Raw genomic sequence first — 27,240 nt, 5'->3', positions numbered from 1 at the left:
CCCTGAAAACCTCAGTTTTTTATTAGACTCTTTCAATAGGGGAGGGGGAGTGAGTCCACACAAGAATGTGGAAATGATCACGCAAAAAGAATACATTTGCAAAACTCGTGCACAAAAATCACAACGTGGTATTGTAAAAGCAGAACAACATAAAGATAACTGTGTGTCAGCATAGAAATAATACACCTTAGCAAGAATAGAGGTTAAACAAAAACTTATAATTATCAGCAAGAATATATTGGGCTCACAGCTGCAGGGGGAACGGGATCTGACACAGGACAACCAGCCTGACCACAAAGCTGCAAGAGGAGGGGGCTCCATGCATGCCTGGAGGAGCAGTGGGAGAAGAAAGACTTTTACATCCTTATCTCAACCACAGAGGTTTTTCTTCACGACAAACACCCCTCACACATCCGTTTATAGGCTCTCCATAAGGATTTCATTCCCTTTCCAGGGCCATAATCAATATGCCTTTCCTGGGAAAGGAATCTGGGTAATAAGCCTCTCCATTACTCATCCGTTTATAGGCTCTTTGCAATGAGAAGCTTATTACGTGCTGTCATCTCTCTCCAGTCAGGCTACGTGGTTTGTCCCTTTCATAGAGTTCCTGTTTTTACAGAAACAGCTCAGCATAGCCAAAGTTACAAGTTACAGCTCAGCAGAGCCAAAGTTACAAGTTACAGCTCAGCACAAAGTTACAAGCTACATTTTAACTTTTCACATTATTCTTCATTTTCTCAATTACAATCAATACAGTAAGTAGCAAGCATAAGAGCAAATAACTCATTTCTGGGATACCAAATTCTAAGAGAATTTACAAGTTAAAATTCACCAACAATTTCTTCTTGTTGTTTCAGATAGCTTGGGTTTTGCCAATTCTTCCAGAAACTTGGGGTTGCTCAGTCACCCCTGAGGGGTCCACAGTGTTCCCAGGAGGACCTTCTAGCAGTAATACTAACAATTGATTTCCAACTCCAGGCTTCTGCAATCCCAAGGACTTGCTTAGGAAAACCTATCCAATCTTTCAACACATGTACTAAATAGACACAAAGATTTCATGATTAATAAAAGGTGAGGTGCATCCTTACAGCTCCTTAAAAGTAGATAGCTGATTCAGATGATTCTTCCTACTTCTTAATTCACATCAGCTCCTAATTAAACTAGGAAGACTTTTGATTTCTAGGATCTGAGTGGAAATAAAATATTCACTATAATGGTTCTGAATAACAGAAAGTGAATGTACTGTGAAGATTTTGATAATGAGATTCAAAAATAAAATTTTAACTGGGGATTAATATTAAAATATTCTTGTATAATATTTGACCTTTATGGCTTGCAGCACCAGAGCTTCTTTATCGTGCATATTTCCATTTCTAATATCCCGAAGCTATTTCCTGTGTTTGTATTTCATAGTTCCTCCATTGTTTTAGCTGTTTTGTCCATATACTCCCTCAAATGTGTCTTCTTTCATTCTCACTTAGCAAACCAGAGTCAAAGTCAATTGCAGGGTAACTTAAATTCCAGTGATCAGTTTTCTGGTTTCCTGAGCTTCAGACTTTTCCTCCTTGGTTTCCTCCATGTCTTCCCTTTGTTTCCTGAAGTAGCTAATACTTTCTTCATAGATTAATATTCCCGGATTCACTCATTCTATCTTCTATCTAATTCCCCATATGTGGCTATTACAGTGATTTCTTCTTTTTCCCTGATCTTCCCTTAAGTCATGCTCAGATTTTTGTCATGTCTTAAGAATCTGAACTTTTACCAAAATTGACAAATACTGTAAAAGATTTTCCACTTCAATGAAATATTTATTACTTTATGTCTGAGTCTGTGGATTCTTTTTATATAATATAAAAGTTACCTGATGCCATCCTTATCAAAGTTAAAACTTCAGCATCAGTTTGTCAAAAGCAACATAACACGCAACAATTCCTTCTCTTTTTTTAGACAATTGCTTAAAACCAAAGATATTTACTATTCTATGTATTTTTTTTACAACTTAATAAGGTATAAGTTATGTACTGTAAGACACATATGTTAAGAATAAAGTCAATGAATTTTGGCAAATATGTAAAGCCGTTCAACTACCACAATAGTCAAGGTTCTGAACATCTTCGTCACTCCCAGGGAGCAGACTCATGTCCCTTCACAGTCAAACATCATATTCTGAACCTCTGCTCAACTCCTATTGCTAGTTATTTTTTCTAAAATATATAATGGGGATCATACAGTATGTGTCCTGTTGGCGTCTTTTAGTTAGCATAATACTTTTGAGGTTTAATCACATGTTTAGCAATACTTTTCTCTTTGTTGAGTATTTGAATTTCCTTGTGTGGCTTTTTCACATTGTGTTTACCCATTCACCAGTTGATGAACATTTGGATTGTTTCATTCTTTACCTAATAGGAATAATACTGCCATAAATATCTGTTTAAAGGTCTTTGTGTGGATAAAGGCTTTAATTTTTCTTGAGCAAATATCTGTGAGTGGAATTGCTGGTTCATATAGTAAATTTACATTTAACTTTGAAGAAACTGCCAAACTGATTTCCAAAGTGGCTATAAAATTTTACATTCCCACCAGGAATTTGTAAGAATTTCTGTTGTTTCACCTTGTCAACATTTAATATTGTCAGTTGATGTAATTTTAGCTATTTAGTTATATGTTTTTAGGTAACATTTCCTTTATAACCTGTGATGTTGACAATCTTTTCACTGGCTTTTTGGCCATTCATTTCTCTCTCTCTCTCTGTCTCAGTCTCTCTCTCTCTCTCTCTCTGAGGTATCCATTCAAATCATTTGCCAATTTTATTGAATTGCTTCTGTATTATTAAGTGTTCTTTTTATGTTCTGGATACAATTTGTCAGATATATGTTTTGTAAATATTTTTAGCCATTGGTGTCTTTCTTACCAGTGCCTTTAGGTGAACAAAAGTTTTGATGAAGTCCACTTGATAAGTTCTCTTATTGTTTGTGCTTCTTTATTTTTTTTTATTTTTTTATTTTTTTAAATTTTTTATTGCATTTTAGGTTTTGGGGTACATAAGCAGAACATGCAAGACAGTTGCGTAGGTACACACATGGCAGTGTGTTTTGCCTCCTTTCTCCCCTTCACCCACATTTGGCATTTCTTTCCAGGCTATCCCTCCCCACCACCCCCTCCCACTGGCCCTCCCCTTTTCTATTTTATCCATAATGAGTTTGCCTATCTCAGGATAATAAAAACTATATCTTACATCTGCCTTTAGAAGTTTCACAGTTGTAATTGTTATGTATGTGTCTCTTTCTTGATGTCTATTGAGATTACCATTCTGGTTTTTCATTTTATTTTGTTAATATTGTCTATTACATTAATCGATTTTCAGATAAAATCACTAATTTAATGTCCTTGCTTATAGAGGTCCATTTTGATTTTTATTTTCCTCTTGAGACGGTTTTGGTAGTTTTGTGCCTATTAAGAAATTAAGAAGATAAAAATTTTTGGTATAATTTGTTCGTGATTTTCCCTTTTCATTCTTTTAATGTCTGTTGAATCTGCGATGAAGATCCCTCTTTCATTCTTGATACTGATAATTTGTCTTCTCCCATGTGGGAGGAGCCATCTGTAGATGTCAGTTATATCAAATTAGTTGATAGTGTTGTTCAAATCTTCTATATCCTTACTGATATTTCTTTATATCTCAAGTTTATTAAAGCATAATGGACAAATTGAAATTGTATATATTCAAGCTGTGTACAATGTGATGATTTGATATATGTGTACATTGTGAAATAATTATCACGATCAAATTCATACATTCATTATCACAAAGTTATCTCTTTCTTTTGTATGTGTGTGGCGAGAATACTTAAGATCTCTGTTAGCAAATTTCAAATAAACAATACAGTTTATTAATAGTAATTATAGTCACATGTTGTATATTATATCTATTGATCTTTGGTATGTTTAAAAATTACTGAGAAGTATTAAAATTTCTAATATCTTATTTATTTTTTCAATTTTGTCAGTTTACACTTTTGATTATGTTGAATGCTTATGTATTTAAAGTTGTTGTATCTTACTGCTGTTTCTTGTAGGCAACATATACTGGATATTACTTTTTAATTTAATATCCAGTGTATCTGATACTGTTTTTTAATTTAGTATTTCTATTTTATGCCCTCTTTTGCTTCAGATATTTTTAGTGTATCATTTCAATGTTCTGTTGTCTTTTTACCTATGTTTTCTTGCATTTTTCAGTAATTACCATAGGGATCAGGACATTTATCTGTAACAAACTATTCCAAGTTACTACTGACTTTCTTTTGGTAAAATACAGAAGCTTTCAGATCTATCTATCCATCTAACATTGAAACCTTGATTGTTTATGAAAATTTTTGAAAACTCTAACAAGCCTGAAAACAGTTTGAGATAATGATACCCTAAAAGAAATGACATTTTTACAGCATAGAAGTGTTAAAAAGTTTTGTAGCTTTCTTTACAGTTATGAACATGTCTTCTCAGTAATCATACACACACACACACGGAAATAGGGGCATTATTGACCCACACATGTACTTGATTTATTTTAGAACAATCTTGTCAAATCATTTTAGCAAAGGGTAGTGGTGCAAAGCATTGTTCTTGTGTTGTAAAGAATAAAAGTAGTAGAAAACACATTATTTGTCCTTACAGAATATTTTGTATAAACATAATTATTCAGGAAAAAATGTGGTAGGTAAAAAAAAAAAAGAGTACAAAGAAAGTATAATGGGTACTCAACAGATACAGGAGGAATTTGAGATATAGGTAAGGGTTTCATTAAAGCGATGGCTTTTGAATAGATAGCCTATGATGGGTGGAAAAAAGCTTGATGGGTGAACCTGGAGGCAACTGACTTGCCAGCCCGAGAAAACAACATGATTAAAGCTAGGGAGGAAGGAAAAACAGTATCACACTGTGTAGAGAAGCTTGCTTCAGTAAATATTTGTTGAATGAATGGAATTTTAATGTCCTATTTATAAAGCAAGTGTTAATAAGGCAAATATTTTAAATGGATTTGTGGTTAAACTGTTAAGCCTGAAAGAAGTTTGAAAGAAATGATACCCTAGAAGAAATAAGCATGTTCCTCAGCTTGGAAGAAGTTTACAGGAATTTTGTAGTTTGTTTTGTAGTTAGGAACATGTCTTTTCAGTAATTACATAGTGGCTAATTTTATGTTAAAACTAAACGCTTCACTTGAAATGTATTTGATTCTGCAGATCGAGTATAGACTAAGAAGCTTTGACTAGAAAGCTAGGTATGAGTTACAACAATAAGCAAAAATCTAAATCTACTTTGAATTCTTTCCTCTCATTCAAAAAATAACCATCCCGTATGATTTTAGTGACATTCACTCCTCTTTAAAACAAAACAAAACAAAACAAAACTCCCAAATAACCAAAATTATTTACTTAAACCAGAATTTTTCCTCATCTCTCCCTTGATCACCTTGGAGACTTAAGCTAACACACTAACTCTTACTTTCACAAACGCTGTTTCTTCTTCCTGTAGTTAATAATATCAGGTGGAGTGTGTTGTAGTAAATACAGTCGAAAGAATCTCAAATCACTGCCTGCTCATGCAGCTCCTTGCCTGTGTCTGAAGGACCTCCCTGATCCACTCCTCCTTACCTGTCTCATAACTGCTTTATATCTTTCAAGGCTGAGTTTTTGTATATCTTCTTGGAAAGCTTTCCTTGACATCCCACCTCAATCAGAGTTAGATGTCCCTTATTTGTACCTGTATTATAGTGCGTATAAGGAAAGCATTGAATTATATATTCATCTCCACCATTAAATTGTGAGAAACTCAAGGGCAGAAATTTTGTTTTACTTGGTTATGGATAACTTGTTCTTGGATCTTATAGGTTCTCAATACAGTTTAGTTAAAATGATAAAACATTAAACTGATTATTGCATTGGTAATTTTCTTTCTTGTCTTTTATGTTATTCTTCCTTTCAGTCTCAGTAGCATGCATTATAATGCTGTATCTGTTCCTGGGAACTGAGGTTCCATATGTATTTTGCAACCCTGTGCTTGTGCCTGTATGTATCAGCCCATGATGACCTTGTCCTACATCTCCAAAGACCTAAAGCTAAACATCCTTCTAGCTCAAGTGCAGAGGCTTGTTTTATCAGAAATAACTTCTCTAAAATCCTCAACAGAGTAGTATTCTGAATTTTCATGATAATTTTTCTATACAACTTTAATGTTCCATTTCCTGGATCCCATGTAGAAGCCGAATTTATATTTCATATAGTTTGTATTCCCCAGGAGGTCTGAGGTATCTTTGCAATGGACACATACTCAAGATGCATTCGATGGCCTTTTATTAAGCATTGACCATTTGTTCAATAGATATTTACTCAACAAATGGTTTACTCATCACTTGCTTTGGAGGGAAACTTCAGCATAACACGATGTGGGTGAACATGTATTTGGAGGCAGAAAAATAAAAAGAAATGAGTCCAAAATATATCTTCCGGTAAATTACAGAATTTCAGAAAACCATTTGTAAACTTTCTTTGTTTATGAAAATCTCCACAAAACCTAGCAAGCAGTTAGATTCTAAAATCAGTTTGAAAAAGTGACACCTTAGAAGAAATAAATGTTTTCCTCAGCGTGGAAGGAGTTTTAAAGGGTTTTGTAGTTTGCTGTATAGTTATGAACATGTCTTTTCAGTAATTACACACTGACTAATTTTATAGTAAAGCTAAACACTTGAAATGTATTTGGCTTTTCAGATCAAGTGGACTAGGAAGCTTTGAATGGAAAGCTAAGTATGAGTTATAACAATAAAAATTGAAATCTAGTTGGAGATCTTTCCTTTTATTTAAATAAATAGTCAGCCGGTATGATTTTAGTGATATTGACTCCTCTTTCTCTCTTTCTTCTTTCCTTTCAAAAGCACTTATTTAAATCAGACTTTTCCCTAATTTCTCCTTTGGTCACCTTGGAGACTCAAGCTAACACACTAACTCTTACTTTCACAAACTCTTTCTGGTTCTTACTCCAAAGCAGAAAGCATTTAGCCAACTTAACGTGGCACATCCATATGGGCTCTCTTTCCACAGCAAAGAGCTTTCATGTTAGTTTCACCAGGCTATTGGAAGTGTGCAGCTTTACTTACCCTCCAACGTATTTGCTAGGGCATCTGAGTCCAGTCTACTCCCAGGCTGAACAAGCAAGCCTCTAGAGAAAATGATCATTTGGAAGTCAGTTTAGTTTGATACACCAGTAATGAGGCTCTTCTCAGTAGTTGCTGAAGAAATGGTGATAGAATGGCTGGCACAAGTGACGACTTTATCCATGTTTTCAAGGAGAGACTACAAAAGCACTTTCTGTACAGTATAATGCTTCTTCAGGTACAATGAGTAGACACTTGACTGTTTTCCTATTGTCTGACATTGGGTGTCCTTTTAGCTAATATGTACTTCCTCTATTTTGTCCATTGAGGCTTCTTTCTTCTAGCCTTCCCCTCAAAAATGAAAAATTTCCTATATCGAGTATCTACTGTTTTCCTTTTGGTTGATTGCCCATTTTCTCTACTTGGAAGCTAATTTTGAAGAGGAAGGGAGCACAGGTGAAATGTTCTCTGAGCTCTTCAATGATGACAAAATAGAGGTGCCAGCACCTTGTTGATAGTTTAATCTTACATACATTTGAAAGCCTCTGTTTTCAGGTAAGTGAACTATGAAGTAAAATAACAGCTTCCATGCTGCAAGAGAAGGCTGCCTGAGGCAAAGGGAAAACTTCACAAAGAGAATATAAGTCCAGAACAGGGGACTTGTGTGGAGAAAGCGTTCAGGGAATGTTTGTTGAATAAATGAATAAATAATGAGAGAATGAGAGCTAGCACTGCTGAATACACACGATGGCCATTCATATTTTATAACAGAATCCAGGACTGTAAATATCATTAACATCTGGCAGACTGTATCCTGATGAGGTTAATATGGTCTCAGCCACAGTGGTTTGGAGAAATAACTTATTCTAAACATGTGGCCAACTGGGAATATTATTCTGAGTAAAAAGCTAGGCTGTGACTTTGGATCTCCTTTAATATTTTCTTTAAAAATGATTCTATTTTATGTTTATTATTGTAAACATCTCTTATTTTTTCACAAGTAGATGAGAAGTATATAATTAATTCCATGATGTAAAGGCAGAATATGTAAAGAAACACTGCCTTCTGAGGTTGGCCCCAGAGGAGAATATTGCAGTAGGGATGTGAGCTTCACAAAAAGCTCTCGCCATCCCCTGGGCATTGTCTGCTATCCCCATTACAGGTTCCAGGGGTGCAGCTTGTTCTTTAACCTGCTGGTCCAAATTTTATTCTCGTTTTACTTTAGTTTAACTAAGGTTGAGTGCTTTTCTATATGGATTCCAAAAAATCAGGAATAAAAAGGAAAACAATCATAGGAAATACAAGAAATCTGGATAATCCAGAAGATTTGCATCTTGGTCTTTGCATCATATGTTGGCAAACATTTTCTATAAAGGGGCAGGTAGTAGGTGTTTCAGACTTGTGGACCATACTGTCTCTTTGGCCACTGGTCAACTCCGTAGTGATAGTGCGAAAGCAGCCACAGACAATATACAGATAACCAGCGAATTCCAGTAAAGCTTTAGAAAGACAGGCAGAGGTCAGGCGCGGTGGCTCACATCCGTAATCCTAGCACTTTGGGAGGCTGAGGTGCGTGGATCACCTGAGGTCAGGAGTTCAAGACCAGCCTGGCCATCATTGTGAAAACCCATCTTTAAAAAAAAAAAAAAAGCTGAATTTGGCCTGCAGCCCAGTAGTTTGCCCACCCCTGCTGTATATTGGCAGACCTAATCTATTCCCTTGGGCAAAAACAAATTCATGACAAGTTTGGTCCCTTACTTACACCATTATCCGAGCATGCCAATTTGGACACCTGCATCTCTCAACCTCCAGACGAATGAGAGAGGTTAAGGATGATGATACCTTGAACTTTTTTTTTTTGGTCTGAGGTCCTACCTCTTCCCTGATTCAGTGACATCATACATTACTTGTATCTTCAGGGGCTTCTCATCCTCTACTATCTAAAGTGGGCCCACTCTTTGTTAAGTCTAATATATAATATATTTGTAGCTTTCTTGACAGTTATAAACATGTCTTATCATCATAAGATATAAACTCATTTAATTACTAACCCGAGACTCATTTCCTCACGAAGTTTTTAGAAACATAATAGAATTATTCTTGCTACTATTGGATCTGTTTATTCACAGCAGAGAGGGTGCATAGGGGCCTATGTTTGCTTTGTATTTCTCAGTGAATCCTACATAATGCAGAAACAGTTTCCTGCTCAGGTCAGAGGCATGTATTGTACAAAGTCCTGAAAGGAGCAAGATGAAGGATGGGAGAATGGGGTTATCTATATCACCTCCACATATATTCTACCTACATTCCCACATCAGCTGTTATTGGGACTTTTGTGCAAAAAAAGTTTCTTCTTAAAAGATCTCTCCTTTAGCAGAATAAATCACAAAGCCCATTTTTTCCTCTGCTATCATTCAAACTGAAGAGTCTGGGTCAGTTTGGGGTACGAGCCTTCTTATTCCTCCTGGTGCTTTTTGAAATTGAGAGTATAACTGGGTCATGATGATGTTCAGATAACTTTTTGCATAGTTCCTATAGTTGGTACATGTGTGCTGATCTTATTCCAGACAGGCAATCATTGGGTTAGCTCATAAGATTATGATGCTCTTCATCGGTGGTGTGCCTTAACAGTGCAGCCTTTGATCTGCACTCCTGACACTGTCTGTTATATCTGTACATCAGACATTATCTCTTGAATATGCATGTCTGATGTTCGCTGTGTCCCACTGACATATCTCCTTCATTGGGATTTTTGAGGGCACTTCCTCATTCCGCCACTACACCGTGCTCCAGGCTCATATTTTAAATTTGCTGTCCCAAACCCAGAAGTGACCATTTCTACAAAGAACACTGGTTTCTTTTATTGGTTAATCTGGCTATATTTCACAAGATCTGGATGCAAAGTGTGACAAATAGCATTTTTCATGTACAATTACAGGAAGGTGGACTCTCTTAAGATCTTCTGTTGGGCAATGTCTTTAAACATCTTTCTTCAGAATCCAGGGGGTGGTGGGGAGGAAGCTATAGATTCATAAATGTTGAGTTTTATAAGAGACACCATCATTGTTGAGAAAGGGCCCTTGCTAATGGAACATTTCTCATAGCTGCTTATGAATAAAAACAAAGGAAGGACTATAATCTTCGACTCTCTGCAAGCTGCTTCTATCACTGGCCTCCGCACTTAGCATGGTCACAGATAAGATAGTAGGTGGTGAGAGCTACTTCATGGGATTCCTTAGACTTGGAATCTTTAAACAAAGGTGCTAGGTGAGCCTGCATTTTATATACCTAATACCTATTTTGAACTTTCTGTAACCTACACAGGATAGAGTAGAACTTACGATTGGATTCAACCTCCTAATTTGGTGGTTACTGTGGTGATTAGGGTGGGGCCGCAGGAATGAAAGGAATAATGAGTACAATATTATGAAAGAGAATTGGTGACTTATTACATATAGGAGAAATGGGAATGGGAAGAATAAAAAACAAGAGTTTTCTGGTTAAAAGTGGTTAGTGGGCCGGGCGCGGTGGCTCAAGCCTGTAATCCCAGCACTTTGGGAGGCCGAGGCGGGTGGATCACGAGGTCAAGAGATCGAGACCATCCTGGTCAACATGGTGAAACCCCGTCTCTACTAAACATATAAAAAATTAGCTGGGCACGGTGGCGCGTGCCTGTAATCCCAGCTACTCAGGAGGCTGAGGCAGGAGAATTGCCTGAACCCAGGAGGCGGAGGTTGCAGTGAGCCGAGATCGCACCATTGCACTCCAGCCTGGGTAACAAGAGCGAAACTCAGTCTCAAAAAATAAAATAATAAAATAAAAGTTGTTAGTGATACCGTATAGGGACATGGGATATTGATGCAGGTGCCTACCAGCAAGTTGGAAATGTGCATCTCAAACTCAGAAAAGAAAATCTGGGTGAATGGATTCAGGAGCCATTTTCACAGACATCATAATGAATTATTTTCTTCCTTGGGTCTGACACATGCCTTGAAAATTGTATGTGTGCTGTGAATACTAATACATGGCTACAGTTTTCTTCAAAAAGGGATAATGGGTGGAATATGAAGTTCTCTCTAAAGAATCAAACTCAGTCTATTCACTCATGTTCTTTTCGGATATATGAATGTTAAAATATGGATCTAAATAGCAACAACAAAAAAAGACTAGTTCAATAAACTGCCAGACTACAGAGTTATGAGCATGTGCTCTATGCTAATATGAGAATCACTGTGACTGTAGGAGCTCTTAGTAAATTGCATGTTTTACAGAATATAAATTTCTATTCCTTTAGAAATGTGAAAGTTATTTTAAGGTTGTATTTGTATTTCATTTATAAATTATTTTTCCTGAGAGATGTAATTCTTATTTTGGCTTCCATTTTCATTTTATTTAAGAGATAGCAGTAGTCAATACTTCATAACTGCAGCCCACCAGTGTTTCTGGTAAGAGGAATGAATTGAGAGCTGTGGTTACATCTATGCTCATTGTTCATGTGAGCTACATTCACTATGAACTGTGAATCTAATAAAGTCTTCTGTATCATATGTTGGAAATGTTGGAGGGCAATTTTGATATAAGTACAAAAAGGGAGATAACCAAAAAGTTAGAAATTTTACTTCTTTGAAGGACATTAACAATTAGGTCCTATATTCATGGGAAGGAGGTTTCAAGATGGCTTTTATTTCTCTGTAAGGCATCCTTGAACAGGACCAAGAATGTGGTTTAATTAAGTCTATTGAATCCACAATATAGGGAAACTAATTGATCTCTATTCTTTATGTGTCCATAATCACTATTTCAGTCATGTCATTTTCTGAATGTTGGTGATGGCACGAATATGTGACAAATATTTGACTGCTGCTTCCTTCTGCTGGACATATAGTGGGCATAGTCAAATGCTCACTGGAACTCTGATGGTCCCTGTTGTGGATTCAGAATTCTTCTCTACACAATGATCTAAATGACTGTGATTGAAATGTTCAGTATAACCTGTAACTCTCTTGTGCAAGAAGAAACAGAAGTTTGTAGGAATATTGACCACTTTTACTATGTAGATTTGGAAACTTCCAGTTAGACCCATCAAATACAGGAATGTTTAAGAAACAGGTGGGTTCTCTGCAAACATTTGCTGATCACGCTTTGATTCAATTACTATAATTTATCTTTGTGCTTTTGCGTCCTCTTTAAATATCACTACATCAGAATTGATAGTTTAATGGGTTTTTGAAAAAAATTCTTGTTAATCAACTTGTATCATTGCCATTTTTGGCAGGGTCCTGTTCACATCAGTTTTTGTCATGGTGCAATGAGTTGGTCTTAAATAAGAGCATATCTTAAACCCAGGACAAAATCAGTCAGCATTTCTCAGTATATTAATTACAGTTTGCACATCAATGAAATAGTAAACTGAAAGAAAAGTAGGGAAGAGAAATAGTAACTTGTTGGTGTTCCACACTGTATAGACGCAACACCCTTTCTTCCTCACATCAAACCAAGGATGCACTCTGGCTTTGACTGGGACAGACCTGAGGCTCAGTGCCAAAGGGATCTAGGATATTCTGCCTTTCCAAATGTGAATCACTATAGACCTGTGGTCAGGAGACCTGGGCTTCAGCTGTATTCTTGATCTTATCGTTAACAAGGTTTTACATGCCTCATTTTCATTATCTATAAAATATGAGTTAAATTATTATTCAGAATAGATTATTCTGTTTCTTAGTTCCTCTTGCCTTTTTTCTACCACATTCTCTTGGATAATCCCTAAGCTCTGAAGTGCAGAGAACTACCCCAGGCCTGAAACTGAGGGATATTATGAAGCCTTTCCCAGCCCTTTCTTCATATTCAATACAACATAACTGACATGTTATGTTGCTTATTCCACCTTAAAGCAGTGGGAAAGATAAATGTCAGCAAATAGAGGAAAGACAAATATGAAAGAGCAAATTTCCAAAAACTGAGAAATGAGCATGAACAAAAACATTTATAGAAGAATAAATATATGTGAGCATACACGTGGGCTTGTGTCGAAGCTCACTGGTCATCAAGGTAATACCAACTTATATTCAGTATCATTGTTAAAGCACCAAAGTAACATATATTTCTAAATATGATAGTAATAATGCTTTCTAGGTATAAATGGTTAGAATCTTTATAAAAATAATTTAGCAACATGTACCAAGAACCCCTTGAACCCATTGCTTTCCTTTTTAGGATTTATTCAAATAATCTATTTAGAAAGTTGAATAAATATTTCTGTAAAAATATGTTATTAGTAAGAGTGGAAAACAGGAAGCAATATATGAAATGACAGCTAAATGGATTATGGAACATCAATGGAATGCCATATTAAATGGTTATTTATAATAAGCTATTAAAGAGTAATGAATATTAACTTATAAAAGTATATAGTAGAATCTAACAGAAGCATATTGTCTTTTCAGTTATATAAGTGTGTGTATGTGTGTGTGTGTGTACTGGAAGACATTACATAAACTTCAGTCACTGTTAAGAAATTTTTAAAAAGTTTTGTTCTTTACCTTTATTCTGTGTTTGCTAATAAGACAATAGAATAGTTTAAACTTTCTTGAGAAGGCATTGTGAAATAGACTAAAAGTAATATTTATAATTTCTAAGTGCAATGATTTTTAAATTGGTAATACATCAAATTATGACATGCCTAACAATTTCAGTAACATATTTTGTCAGATGTTTTTCTAGTTTCAAAACATGCTAGCACCAAGTGTCATTTGTTACCACCGGTGATGAATTTAAAAAGATATTAAAGAGAAGAGAGGAAATTTAAAATGTAAATAAAAATTGGTATTTCTGCCAGAAAAAAAAAATTACAAAAAAGATACTCTGTATTTTCCACTCTGGTTTTCTCTCTGGGAGTGAATCATTTTGCCAGCAATATTGATTCTCTAAGTCAATTGGGATGTCCTTTAATTATTAAAGTAGCATACTGTGTGCCTGGCATAATCATTTAGAATGAATAATATTTTCTCACATAGTTCATTTGGAGGAGCATAGATATCACTTTAAGCTTGTTGACTTTCCCTCATTTTCTAAAATAATGATTAATATTAATACTCTTCAGTCAAAACGACCCTAACATTGGAAAATTTCACAACTAGTTAAATTATTAAAAGCAAGTATTTGTTACTTTGTGTTGATTTCTAATTGAGCTTGCATTTGAAATGTAGATGTCTTTAACAACATGCTCCCATTACAAGTGAATTGGATATCTTCACCCCATACCACTTTTAATTGTATGGAATTGCTTATTCTGGTTTTATGGTAACTCATTTTAACTCCAGACCAAATAAAACAAAGAGCACTGTAGATCTAAACTATAGTAACCCAATCTTGAAATTATTAAAAATACATGAACCAGATGGCAGCCCTCCAGGGTACATTGTCTGCCACAGATATCAGATTAGAACTTTTATAAGCAGACTGTTTAATAACACACATTTTCTAGACCTCCACAAAAACCCTACATTTCAGTGAAATTGACTAGAAGCCAATTAGGAAGGAGCCTGACCCAAACTATAGGAAATAAAAAATAGATTAGTCAAGCTGTAACAAACAGAAGGCCCATTAAATGAATATTAGTTTAAAAACTATACAGGGCACCAGCCATGAAATATGTATTGCCTTATGAAGACATTCATTTCACCTTATTGTCATTTTAATAACAATGTGTTTTGAACAGTTGATGCATATTGGATGTGAATGTTCTAGCCTAATAAGAAACTTATGAAGAAACCCAGATGCTGCAATAAATCCATAAGGTAGCTAGAGGAAATGTCAAGACTTTTGGACTCTCTTTAAGCAGGTGAAGTTTTCTCTTCCCTGTTTGCTAGGGACTAAAACAAGATTACATTCTGAGTCTCTGGTAAAATTCACACAGGGAGTAGCATGAAATTTTGCCTCCTGATTGAATTCTTTTTCTGACATACCAAATTACCTCAATTAGATCTCAAGTTCCTCTTTGTGAGTGAGCAGCAGTTATGTAAGTTAGTGAGCCCTGGATTCAGTCTGAGGATTATTTGTTTGGTGGGTCTGTAGTTATTCAATAGTTTCTGCTTGCTGTGATATAAAAGACTGTAACATAAAGCTACTCATTCTCTGTCTGTTGGTGCAACTCAAACACAATGGGATCATGCAAGCTCTCTTTTGCCCTCCTCAGATACTTCTAAAAAATCAAGTTGTACTACAATGTGAAGTTCATATATATTTAAAAGAAAGTAAAGCTTGTTCAAATTTCTCTTATTTTTGCAATTGGCTGTGAAATATATAATTGAGTAATTGGTAATTGAGTAATTGTTTCTTTAATATTTTATGTAATGAATGTTTATTGTAACAAGCTTAAAAGAAGAAAAAGTTCCTAATGTCTTCCTGCTTTCCTGCTTCAAAATATATAATGAGCACTTTCACACTTCGTTTGTTTGTTTTTGAGATGGAATCTCACTTTGTCTCCAAGGCTAGAGTGCAGTGGCACGATCCGGGATCACTGCAACCTCTGCCTCCCAAGTTCAAGCGATTCTCCTGCCTCAGCCACCCGAATAGCTAGAATTACAGGCATGTGCCATGATAGCTGGCTAAGTTTTGTATTTTTGGTAGAGACAGGGTTTCACCATATATATTAGGCTGGTCTTCTGACCTGGTGATCCGCCCACCTCGGCCTCTCAAAGTGTTGGGATTACAGGCCTGAGCCACCACATCCAGCCACATTTTCACACTTTTTAAATGGTTTTGTGACAGTACCATTGATGTTGCATAGTATTTATAGTATGTGTGTTCTTTATTTTCTTTAGACATTTCTCTAATAAATATATAGGTTCTTTGTATTTATTTTTGGAATTATTAAGTAATAAAAATTTGGTACTTATATTGTTTGTTTCTATTTTAAAGTAAATTCCTAAAGAAAATATTTATGGGTCAAAAGCTCTGAAAATTTTTACATTTAATATAACTGCTGGATTTATGGAAAGGCTCTGAAAATTTACACTATCATCACAATATGTTAAGAGTAACAGTCATACCATTTCCATGCCAAAATTCTATATGCTATTAAAATATTACTAGTATTTATTCATTGACAATTTTGCTTAATTTTTTAATCTATTTTTTTATTTATAAGAGTTTATATTCTATTAGCATAATTATGGTGACCAGTTTTCTCCTTGGTTTGCCCTGGAATATGTTAGCTTTTTATGTATTTCAATAATTTAATTTTTTATTAGTTAAACCTATTGACTTTTTTTTCATTTGTTTGCTATTGTAGAATAATTTTGTAACTTGAAAATTCTGAATTCTTCATATGTCACTTTCTCATTTTTTAATATTTGATTATCTCTTTAATACACACACAATTATTCTGATATGTTTTATGATGTGGGTAGCACATGGATTTGTTTTTTCATTAGTAAATTTTCCTAAGGTTCCTAACTCCTTTTGTTATGTTTTTTACTCAAAGCTTTTAAATAATACTTGAACAATTTTAATCATTTTTCTGTAAACTAAGTTGAATGTTTCTGGGTGTTTCAATGAAGCCTGATGCCAGCTAGAAGGAAACAAAAATACTGTAACTTAAAGAGCTACATAAGTGTGCACTATAAAGGTTGCTTTTGCCTTTTCCTATGTTTTTTTCTGCTACTTACTGTATTTATTGACAAATCTAATTTTTAAATAATTTTAAAAATTATGAACCTTCAGTATATTTTTTACTGAGAGAAAGCAAAATTTTCCTGATGTCAATTATTTCTTGTTGTTGTCTCTTTTCTCCAGATAGAAAAACACACAATTGTGTAATCTTAGCCTTATTCTTTTGTCTTTGTGACATATTTGATCAATGCCATTTGCAAAGGCTTTGACTGTGTGTGCATTCAGTTGTTCCAGACAGCCATTTGAGGATCTGCTCTGGAGATGACTTTATGAATTTGAAAGAATTTCTTATTTTAACTTATTCTGTGATTAGATGAATATCAGAAATGGTGCTTCCAGGAAAACATCATCCTTAAATAGCATGACAATTAATCAGTAATTTTTAAAAACTACCACAATATATGTTTTAAAATACATATATTTTGTTTATTAATAAGGTATTTGGGACCATTTTCATGCAACCTCATTTTCTTCTTAGAACTCAGCGTTTAATAGAGGTGAGGGAGCAATTGCCTATCAAGCTATAGTTTTTATTTGCATAGAACTCTGAAAAAGTCAAATTAAATCACTGATTAGGAATAGCTTGAGGTGAAGAGAGTAAGCATTTTAGGAAGCAATTGAAGTCAAAAGATTGAAAAACTACAAATGAGAAGAAAGTCTGAGGGTGACTAGGTCAGTATTCTTTTCACAGGGACATAGTTTTCTTCTGTGTCCTTAATAAAATGATTCTCAGTGATTCAAAATTAGACAAAAAATATAAAATTTGTCTAATTTTTTAAATCTTCTTTAAAATATAGAGTTTGAAAGGTCTATAAAGGAAATCTTTAAAAACTGGTAGGTAGAAACAACGTGGAAATTTTTTGCCTATGATTTTTTTTCCCCAAATAGTGCTGAATTTAGAGATAGGCACCATTTAAGCAATGAACATTTAACTAAAGCAATTCAGTCCATTTGACCTATTTTAGAAGGTAGTTACAGAATCTGTGGATTATCACATTTTCTCTTGTCAATGTTGAGATTTTAGTCAGATCCCAGTAATGCCTTCTATTGGACATAACAGCAAGTAAAGAGAGGAGACTTAAGAGCAAAGATGTTATCTTTCTTGGATTCCTTATGTGAATAACAGTAACAACAACATTCATCTAATGTTTATTATGGACCAGGCACCATTCTATCTACCTGCATGTGTGGGTATATACATCTATATATAGTTACAGACCCACATGTGTGAGTATATACATGTATATATAGTTACAGACCGTTTATAATTAAACTGTATATATAATTTATATATATAAATTAATACTTATCGCTATCCTATGAAGTAGATACCATTAATATCTCTATCTAACAAAAAAGAAGCTAAGGCTTACAAGTTAAGGAACTTGTCCAGGGTGATGCAGCTGATAGTGTCATTTGAGTAGACAAAAGCTGAAGCCTTCCATTAAAATAGATGAACAGTAAGAGAAGAAACAAACTGTAATGAGAAAATAGGTTTTGAATAAAATAGTTGTAAGAACTCCCGTTAGTCAACTTTATGTCTCTGGTTATAATTGTTAATCAGCGAATACTGATTTTGGGGGGCGGGATATGCAGAAATGAAATGACCAGTGAGAGACCTTAAAGCTCTCAATATTTCTAGGTGAATATTCTCTCAGTGAATAGTGAATCAACAAGCCTGAAAAAGTAAATTTTAATAAATGAAACAATAACTTTCGATATTCAGTGTTTTAAATACCTATTTTAGTTTACTTTAGTTTGGGATTGAGGATATATCCTACATTGCTCTTAGTCTCGTTGGGACTTGAGATAACTGCACTGTCTTTTATAATACTGCTCTGTTTTTGTAATGATGCTCAGGAGGTAGTACACGTCTCCAGCTATTGACATTTGGTCATTGCCACAGTTCATATCTGCATTTTAAACATCATCCTTTTCTCTGTCTCTTTTTAATATTTTAGAAAAATTACATTTACTCACATCTCCACATTTTGACCAAAAAGAAAAGGAGAGACAAATATAAAATATGCATCAAGGTCAAGTTTGGGGGAAGGAATTTTAACTATTACAGGTAAACAAAGATTTTCTTAGCTAACTAATATTACATAATGCAATATTATTCTATAAAAGACTTGGAAATATATTGACAATGGAGCTTGTGCTTACTTTTCTAGTGTAAAACTGTACTTTTGAAAACAAACAATAAGAGTTCTCTTTAATTGAGCCTCATTTTTCTTTTCACTTTTCACTTTTTTTTTTGTAACAAGGATTTGCTTTGTTCTTCAGAAATTGAGTTAGAAGAGCAGTTGTTGGATAATAGGATCTTAATCTCCTACCACCAGTCTTAGCAATGATACATCCTTGATATTCTGAATATAAACCTGCCACTTGTCATATGTTGTCTAATGTATGGCTGCAAATAAAATGATATTATTAATATCTCACTTTTGAATTTTACAATTAAGTTAATACTATGGTAGATGATTAATTAAGATGTGAATTAATATTGAATAGTTCCTTAAGACCAAAATAGATACATCAACCAAAATAGATGCTGAACTTTTTATTCTATATACTTCTATATTTAAATATAAACTTTTAAAAATAAATTCAAACAATACATATAAACTAAAAATACCTTCTTATTTTACTTGTCCACGATACCCCATCGACTCACTTCCTAGCAGTTAGGGCTGCTATAGAAGAATAGTACTAGAACAGATGTCTTAAACAATAAACATTTATTTCTCATAGTTCTGCAGGCCAGAAGCCTGAGATCAGGGTGCCAGCATGGATAGGTTCTGGCAAAAACAGTATTCCACATTGCAGGCTACTGGTTTCTGGCTGCATCCTCCCATGGAGGAAAGAGGGTGAGAGAGCTCTCTGGGATTTATTTTATAAGGGCACTAATTCCAGTCATGTGAGCCCTATCCTTACAACCTCATCATCTTCCAAGCCTCTTCTCCATAACACCATTCTCTTAGGGGTTAGGATTGCAACATATGAATTTGGGGATGACACAAGCATTCAGTCCATAATAACACCTTTCTAGAACTTTTCACAGAATATAGACAAATAACTTTTTCAAGGCATAAAGATACAGATAGAGATGTAAATATAAATATGTTTATATATATTAAATATATTTAATAGCTATGTAGATCTTGCTTTAAAAAATGAGATCATACTGTGTTTTTCTTGAAGTTGTTTGTATTAATTAAAAAGTCTTGATATTTGAGAATATACATATATATTTTAAGTGCTCATTTTTTTTTTAATGGATGACATGGTTAAAGTTTTCCTTTCTGTGGTGGACGTCTCCATACACGCAGACCCTATGAGAGTGTGGGAGAATTCTCTGTTCTCACAGATCCTGTGGAGAAGCATTAATGAAAATGGAAGCTCTAGGAGAATCAGTGCTACAGAGCGCTAAAGAGACTGGAGAACATCATTCTCAGCAAACTGACACAAGAACAGAAAATGAAATACCACATATTCTCACTCATAGGCGGGTGAGGAAAAATGAGAACACATGGACACAGGGAAGGGAGTACTACATAATGGGGTCTATTGGGGGGAATAGGGGAGGGACAGCGGCGGGGGGAGCTGGGGAGGGATAGCCTGGGGAGAAATGCCAAATGTGGGTGAAGGGGAGGAAGGCAGCAAAACACACTGCTATGTGTGTACCTATGCAACTATCTTGCATGTTCTGCACATGTACCCCAAAACCTAAAATGCAATAAAAAGAAGACTGTGAAGCATAGATTCTGTAGAGGTGCACTCTCGTTTTAGACTTTAGCAACTGTTATTCCTTTCTCTTCACATACTATTAAATCATAACCTGTCTCCTGCTCTAGTTTCTTCCAGACATCTTCCATAAAATATTTGGTCAATTATTGCAGGCTGCAGTAATTTTATAATGCTTTTCGTTTGTCAGAAAACTTCCACAAATCCCAAATCACCTTTTAGTCTTTACCCTCCAACATTCTTTAACGTTTCCCAGAAGGCAACTCAAGCCATGATAAACCTTGCATTTTAACATTCAACCTGATGCATTTCCTTTTCATTTCCCTTTGAAAGAGGTCCAACATTTTTACTCCCATGCTTTTCATATGTGTTAGTGTCAATATTGTTTGCCAGACACAAAGTAAATGGCAGAAAGAGAGGCCAAAGCTGAGTAAACAACACTTATTGCAGAACATTTTCAACACTGGATAAAATGGAAGAGCAGTCTGGCTGAGGCATTTAGAGCTTTGGCTGAGATTTTCAATAGAATGTGCTATGCCAAGTCCTCATTGACCGGAAACTCAAGGCATAGAGAAAATACAAATGCATGTTTGTTGACACAGACATATTATTTGTTGTAAAGGATTGTGATGCACACATATCATATGCTTGTGTTTATTATGTATTAGTAAAATACTTCAGAGATAAAATAATGAATTGGTGTTGTCAGTAGATTATTCATACATATTGTGCATGTAAATATGTGTGTAGCATAGACTGATAAGAGTGCAAATGCTGGGGAAGAGAGGTTGAGGGACTTAGCAAATTGGAACTTCAAATGGAAACTAATCTTTTCAATGCTCATTTCCTTACATCTATGAAACATACCACCAATATTCCAATGATATCATCCAACATTTCAGGGGATATATAGAAATGTACAATTTAAATCTTACCTTTAAAGATATTATCACTTAAATAGAGAAGATAAACACTTTACATTAAAATACTTTAGATAAAAGGTATTTTTTAAGTGGCATTGAATATGAAATTATAATGGAAATGTAAGAGTTAAAGGCTCTAGAATCAAAGAAAGCTTTTCTTTAGAAATTTTAAATTTACATAGGTGGGGATAGCTTGTTACAGACCAACTCTCTCCAAGAGACTACCTAGAAAATCGAGACAAAATTAAAATTGTCTGTCAAAAAGGATTAGAGAGCTACCAAGAAGGCTTGAGGAGCCAAGAGCTCAAAAGAAGAAAGGAGTAAAATTAAGCTGACATTTGGTACCACTTTCTCTCATCATAGCACTTGCCCATTCTAAAGGGGGTTACTCAGATGGGTAGAATATGAGCAAAACTGTCAGTCTCAGAAGGCTATAGGATCAGAATCTAGAGTCCAGGGACTACCAAAAGGGAGGGCCTCATATACTCTCAAGGCTTCCACTTGTATTCCTGGAGGACTCTACCCTTAGAGTAAGAGTGATTGCCTTGGTCTGTTAAGGCTGCTATAACAAAATACCACAGACTGGGTAGCTTATAAACAACAAATGCTGGGAAGTGCAAGATAAAGGGCGCTGACAGATGCAGTGTCCTCTGAGGGCATGCTTCCGGGTTCATAGCTGTTTTGCTGTGTCCTCACATGGTGGAAGTGGGTAGAGATCCTTAGGGGTTCTTTTATAAGGACACTAACACACTTCATGAGGGCTCTGCCCTCATCCTCTAATCTCCTCCCAAAGGTCGCACCTCGTAATACTATCACCTTGGCAATTAGGATTTCAACATAAGAAATTTGGAGGACACAAAATTTTGACCATAGTAGCCATCTTTCACAAAGATCAGCCTTCACAGAGCACAAAGCTTTGCTTTGAAGCAGCTCAATAATAACTTATGTTTTGACCATAACAGCTTGCCAGATATCTCATCCAGAGACTCAAATTAGCTCTATGAGATTTCATGTAAAATCCTCATTTTCAATCAAATTACTAAGAATGGAAGGAAATGACTTACATAGCTAAAAACTATGAAAAAATAGATGGAAAATAAACACAGATCTACAGGACATCCAGACATTCATAAAAATGAACAAGGACTTTGAGATAATTGTGAGCTCCAGATATTGCAGTTAGCACCATTTAATATGGTATAGATGTACGCTTTCTTAGTTACTGTCACAAGTTCCTGTTACCTGCCTGGACTTTTCAAGCCATTTCAGTTTACTTCTCTTGCTTAATTTAGGTGTTGCTTTCTGTTTTGAACTGCTTTTTTTTTTTTTTTTTTTTTTTTTTTTAAGATACAGTCTCACTTTGTCAGCAGATTGGAGTACAGTGGCACAATCTTGGCTCACTGCAACCTCCGCCTCCAGGGTTCAAGTGATTCTCCTGCCACAGCCTCCCTAATAGCTGGGACTACAGGCATGAACCACCACGCCAGGCTAATTTTTGTATTTTTAGTAGAGATGGGGTTTCATCATGTTGGCCAGGATGGTCTCCATCTCTTGACCTCATTATCCACCTGCCTCAGCCTCCTAAAGTGCTGGGATTACAGGCGTGAGCCACTGCGCCCGGCTGAGCTGCTCTTCTTACTACATTTGGTGTGCATGTTGATAACTTGGTAAACCACACATGAAGACAACGTTTTACAAACTGCCAATTTATCTCCCTTGCTCAATTCCCAGGACTCTCAGAAAACTCTTCCTTCTGAACCTATAATCCTCCTTCCCTCCATTAAAAGTAAGGGGGTGGGAACCTAAAGGAAGATGTATAACTCAACCATTTAAGTTGGAAAGTGTCTTGGATATTTTCTGCTGAATTCAGGTGTCATAGATAAAACTACACAAAAGTGGAAATTAGGGATCTCAGACACTTCGTCAATTTGACATTTCTTGGTAGTAACGTTGTCTTATTTGGACACTGAACTCCAGTCTCGTCACAGCTGGGAATTAAGGCAAGTTATCTTCTCCTGCAGGTCATGGCCTAGGACAGCTTCTCTGTTCTTCTGAACTCATCTCCACCAAGTGAGAACTATGTGGGTGTAGTTGAGGAGCTATCATGCCTGCTGGTGAATGGTCAAAATCATCTTTTCAAGGAGAGCAATATGTTTCTCCCACTTACATAAGAATTATAGGTAACTGAGGCTAATTTTAAAATGTCCACAACCTTCAGATAACTTATTATTTAGAGGTCTACTGGCTAGAAGGGGATATCTAAAGTTACCTTTGTAAGAGAAAACATGCAGTTGACATATTTTTACTTTCTGTCTGACGTGCTTTTCTCTTTTAACCTAGTATTAGCAGTAGAAACTCATTTCCCTCACCACTCTAGGGAAGGGGTCAATGAGGATACCTTGTCTTCCTGGTCAAAGGGATGGACATCTAAGTCAGGGCTGGCCAAAATTCAGCCAGTTAGAGACTCCTTTTACTGATACATTTATCCATCCTCTCTTCTCCTGTACATGCCCTTCCACATGCACACACACACCCTCCACCGAAATAGGGAGAGAACAGTGGGTTTCTTTTTTTTTGGTCTGGGACTAAGTAAAATTGTCTATGGTAATACATTGCTTCCTGTTCATCTTAGGGGAATGATCACAATTCACAGATGGGGAACAAATGGCAAAACTCATATACAAACCTCATACGAGGGGATAGGTATGCTAATTTGCTTGACTGTGGTAATCATTGACTATATAAAAACATCATGTTACATCAAATTTATAGAAATTTTATTAAAAGTTTATAAAGATACAAAGAAAACCTAAAACACATATAAATACACATAAGGAGAAGGAGGCAGACGAAGAGAGAGACCATTTTGGTCATTTTACCTCTGAATCTAGGTTTGACATCATGTCAGGTTTTAGTTGGCTTTTTGTCACTTGCACTGAGAGAGTACTTAGTAGCGCAGATACAGGAGTGGATGCCAGTTACCCAAACTGGCAAGCCCTCTTGAATATGTGCAACAATATAAAGCTAATTAAATGTGAAGCAACTCTAACATAGCTTCATGTAGAGTTTGATTTTAAGATATTTATCATGATCCTGCTAACTTCGAATATATAATGCTTATAAAATATGATTCATATTCTTTACAAGTATAATCTTAAAATTATTTTTCTTTTCCCTTTTAGTGAAGGAGAATTCAGAATAAAAATGGACCTCAAGAGAGATATTCTTTCAGCATGCCTTAGAATTATGTATCAAACAATGAATTACCCTGTTAGGAGGGTTGTATGATTTGAAAATAACTACACCATAGGGATTATTTTAAATATTTTTGAAGGATTAATATTTACTTATTTGTACCCTAGTGTGTATTAGTTCTTAATATAATATTTAAGGCAAATGAAGCTGAATTGCTTTAGAAATATGGTACATTTGAAAAGTTTACCATCACAGTGGACTTTTTCTCATTATTTGGAAATAGTGGAATTCTACTCTAATATATTTCAATAGTTATCTTTTCTTTGCTTTTGAGGAGCAATGCTTTAATATCCCATAGAAGATCTTATGTACATGGCATTTGAAAATGCATTCTTGACTGAAATGGCTCTATCTGAAACTATGAAACACGATATTTGTTTATTTGGTAACTTCAAGAAATGACATGCTAGGGATGGAGTAAGATAGATGAATAAAAGGCTTCAAGGATAATCCTTCCCTCCTCCCATAACCTGTAGGAACAACAGATTTAGCAACTACCTACACAAAAAAGCATCCTCATAGGAATGAAAAATCAGATCAGCAAGGTGATACAATTGAGTCTGCAAGAACCACAGCAAAACTGGGCTTGGGGTGCCTCCTAATGCACACATGGCTTAAATAACCACACGTAGGTCCTTTCAAATATCTGGAGAGCTTTCCCAAGAAGGATAGGTACAAACAAGCCCAAGCTGCAAAGACTGTAATTAGTACCTAACTCTTCAATGCCCAGACACTGATGAACATCCACAAGCATTGAGACCATCCAGAAAACATGACCACACAAAACACATAGAGAACAATCCTGGAGAAACAGATATGTAATCTTTTAGATAGAGAATAGAAAATAGCTGTTTGTAAATATACAATCATGTCATCTGCAAACAGACAATTTGACTTCCTCTTTTCATATTTGAATACACTTTTTTCTTTCTCTTGCCTGACTTCCCTGACCAGAACTTCCAATACTATGTTGAATAGGAGTGGTGAGAGAGGGCATCCTTGTCTTGTGCCAGTTTTCAAAGAGAATGCTTCTAGGTTTTGCCTATTCAGTATGATACTGGCTGTGGGTTTGTCATAAATAGCTCTGAGTATGTTCAGATACATTCCATCAATACCTAGTTGATTGAGAGTTTTTAACCTGAAGGGCTGTTAAATATTGTCGAAGGCATTTTCTGCATGTATTGAAATAATCATGGTTTTTGTCATTGGTTCTGTTTATGTGATGAATTACATTTATTGATTTCCCTATGTTGAAGCAGCCTTGCATTCCAGGGATAAAGCCGACTTGATTGTGGTGGATAAGCTTTTTGATGTACTGCTGGATTTCGTTTGCCAGTATTTTATTGAGAATTTTCGCATTGATGTTCACCAAAGATACTGGCCTGAAATTATCTTTTTAGTTGTGTGTCTGCCGGGTTTTGGTATCAGTATGATGCTGGCATCGTAAAATTAGTTAGAAAGGATTCCCGCTTTTTTTTTTGTTTGGAATATTTTCAGAAGGAATGGTATCAGCTCCTTAGTGTACCTCTTGTAGAATTTGACTGTGAATCTGTCTGTTCGTGGACTTTTTTTGGTTGGTAGGCCATTAATTACTGCCTTACTTTCAGAACTTCTTATTGGTCTATTCAGGGATTTGACTTCTTTCTGGTTTAGACTTGGGAGGATGAATGTGTCCAGGAATTTATCCATTTCTTCTCAATTTTCTAGTTTATGTGCATAGAGGTGTTTAGAGTATTCTCTGATGGTAGTATGTATTTCTGTGGGATCAGTGGTGATATCCCTTTTATCATTTTTTGTTGCATCCATTTGATTCTTATCTCTTTTCTTTATTAGTCTGGATAGTGGTCTATCTATTTTGTTGATCTTTTCAAAAACCAGCTCCTGGATTCATTGACTTTTTTTTTTTTTTTTTTTTTTTTTTTTTTTTTTTTTTTGAGATGGAGTTTCGCTCTTGTTACCCAGGCTGGAGTGCAATGGCACAATCTCGGCTCACTGCAACCTCCACCTCCTGGGTTCAGGCAATTCTCCTGCCTTAGCCTCCTGAGTAGCTGGGATTACAGGCACGTGCCACCATGCCCAGCTAATTTTTTGTATTTTTAGTGGAGAAGGGGTTTCATCATATTTACCAGGATGGTCTTGATCTCTTGACCTTGTGATCCACCCACCTGGGCCTCCCAAAGTGCTGGGATTACAGGCGTGAACCACCGCATCGTTGATTGTTTTTGAAGGGTTTTTCATGTCTCTATCTCCTTCAGTTCTGCTCTTATCTTATTTTTTGCCTTCTGCTAGCTTTCGAATTTGTTTGCTCTTGCTTCTCTTGGTCTTTTAATAGTAATATTAGGGTGTCAATTTTAGATCTTTCCTGCTTTCTCCTGTGGGCATTTAGTGCTACAAATTTCCCTGTAAACACTGCTTTAAATGTGTCCCAGAGATGCTGGTATGTTGTGTCTTTGTTCTCATTGGTTTCAAAGAACATCTTTATTTCTGTCTTAATTT

At 35.5% G+C, this 27,240-nt stretch overlaps 1 long non-coding RNA gene across 1 annotated transcript in view; it reads right to left on the bottom strand.

The window, feature by feature from the left end:
• The window catches only part of LOC118152877 (uncharacterized), a 44,388-nt gene extending 25,827 nt beyond the window's left edge, over positions 1 to 18,561 (bottom strand). Inside the window, exon 1 of the long non-coding RNA XR_004741847.3 lies at positions 18,193 to 18,561. This is a non-coding gene — a long non-coding RNA (uncharacterized LOC118152877). The remainder of the gene's footprint in view (positions 1 to 18,192) is intronic.
• Positions 18,562 to 27,240: the final 8,679 nt, after the last annotated feature.

Source organism: Callithrix jacchus, chromosome 1 (assembly GCF_049354715.1).
Source record: "Callithrix jacchus isolate 240 chromosome 1, calJac240_pri, whole genome shotgun sequence".
Classification (NCBI taxonomy): domain Eukaryota; kingdom Metazoa; phylum Chordata; class Mammalia; order Primates; family Cebidae; genus Callithrix; species Callithrix jacchus.
The sequence above is the reverse complement of the archived record's forward strand: the minus strand, read 5'-3'. Positions and strand labels throughout refer to the sequence as shown.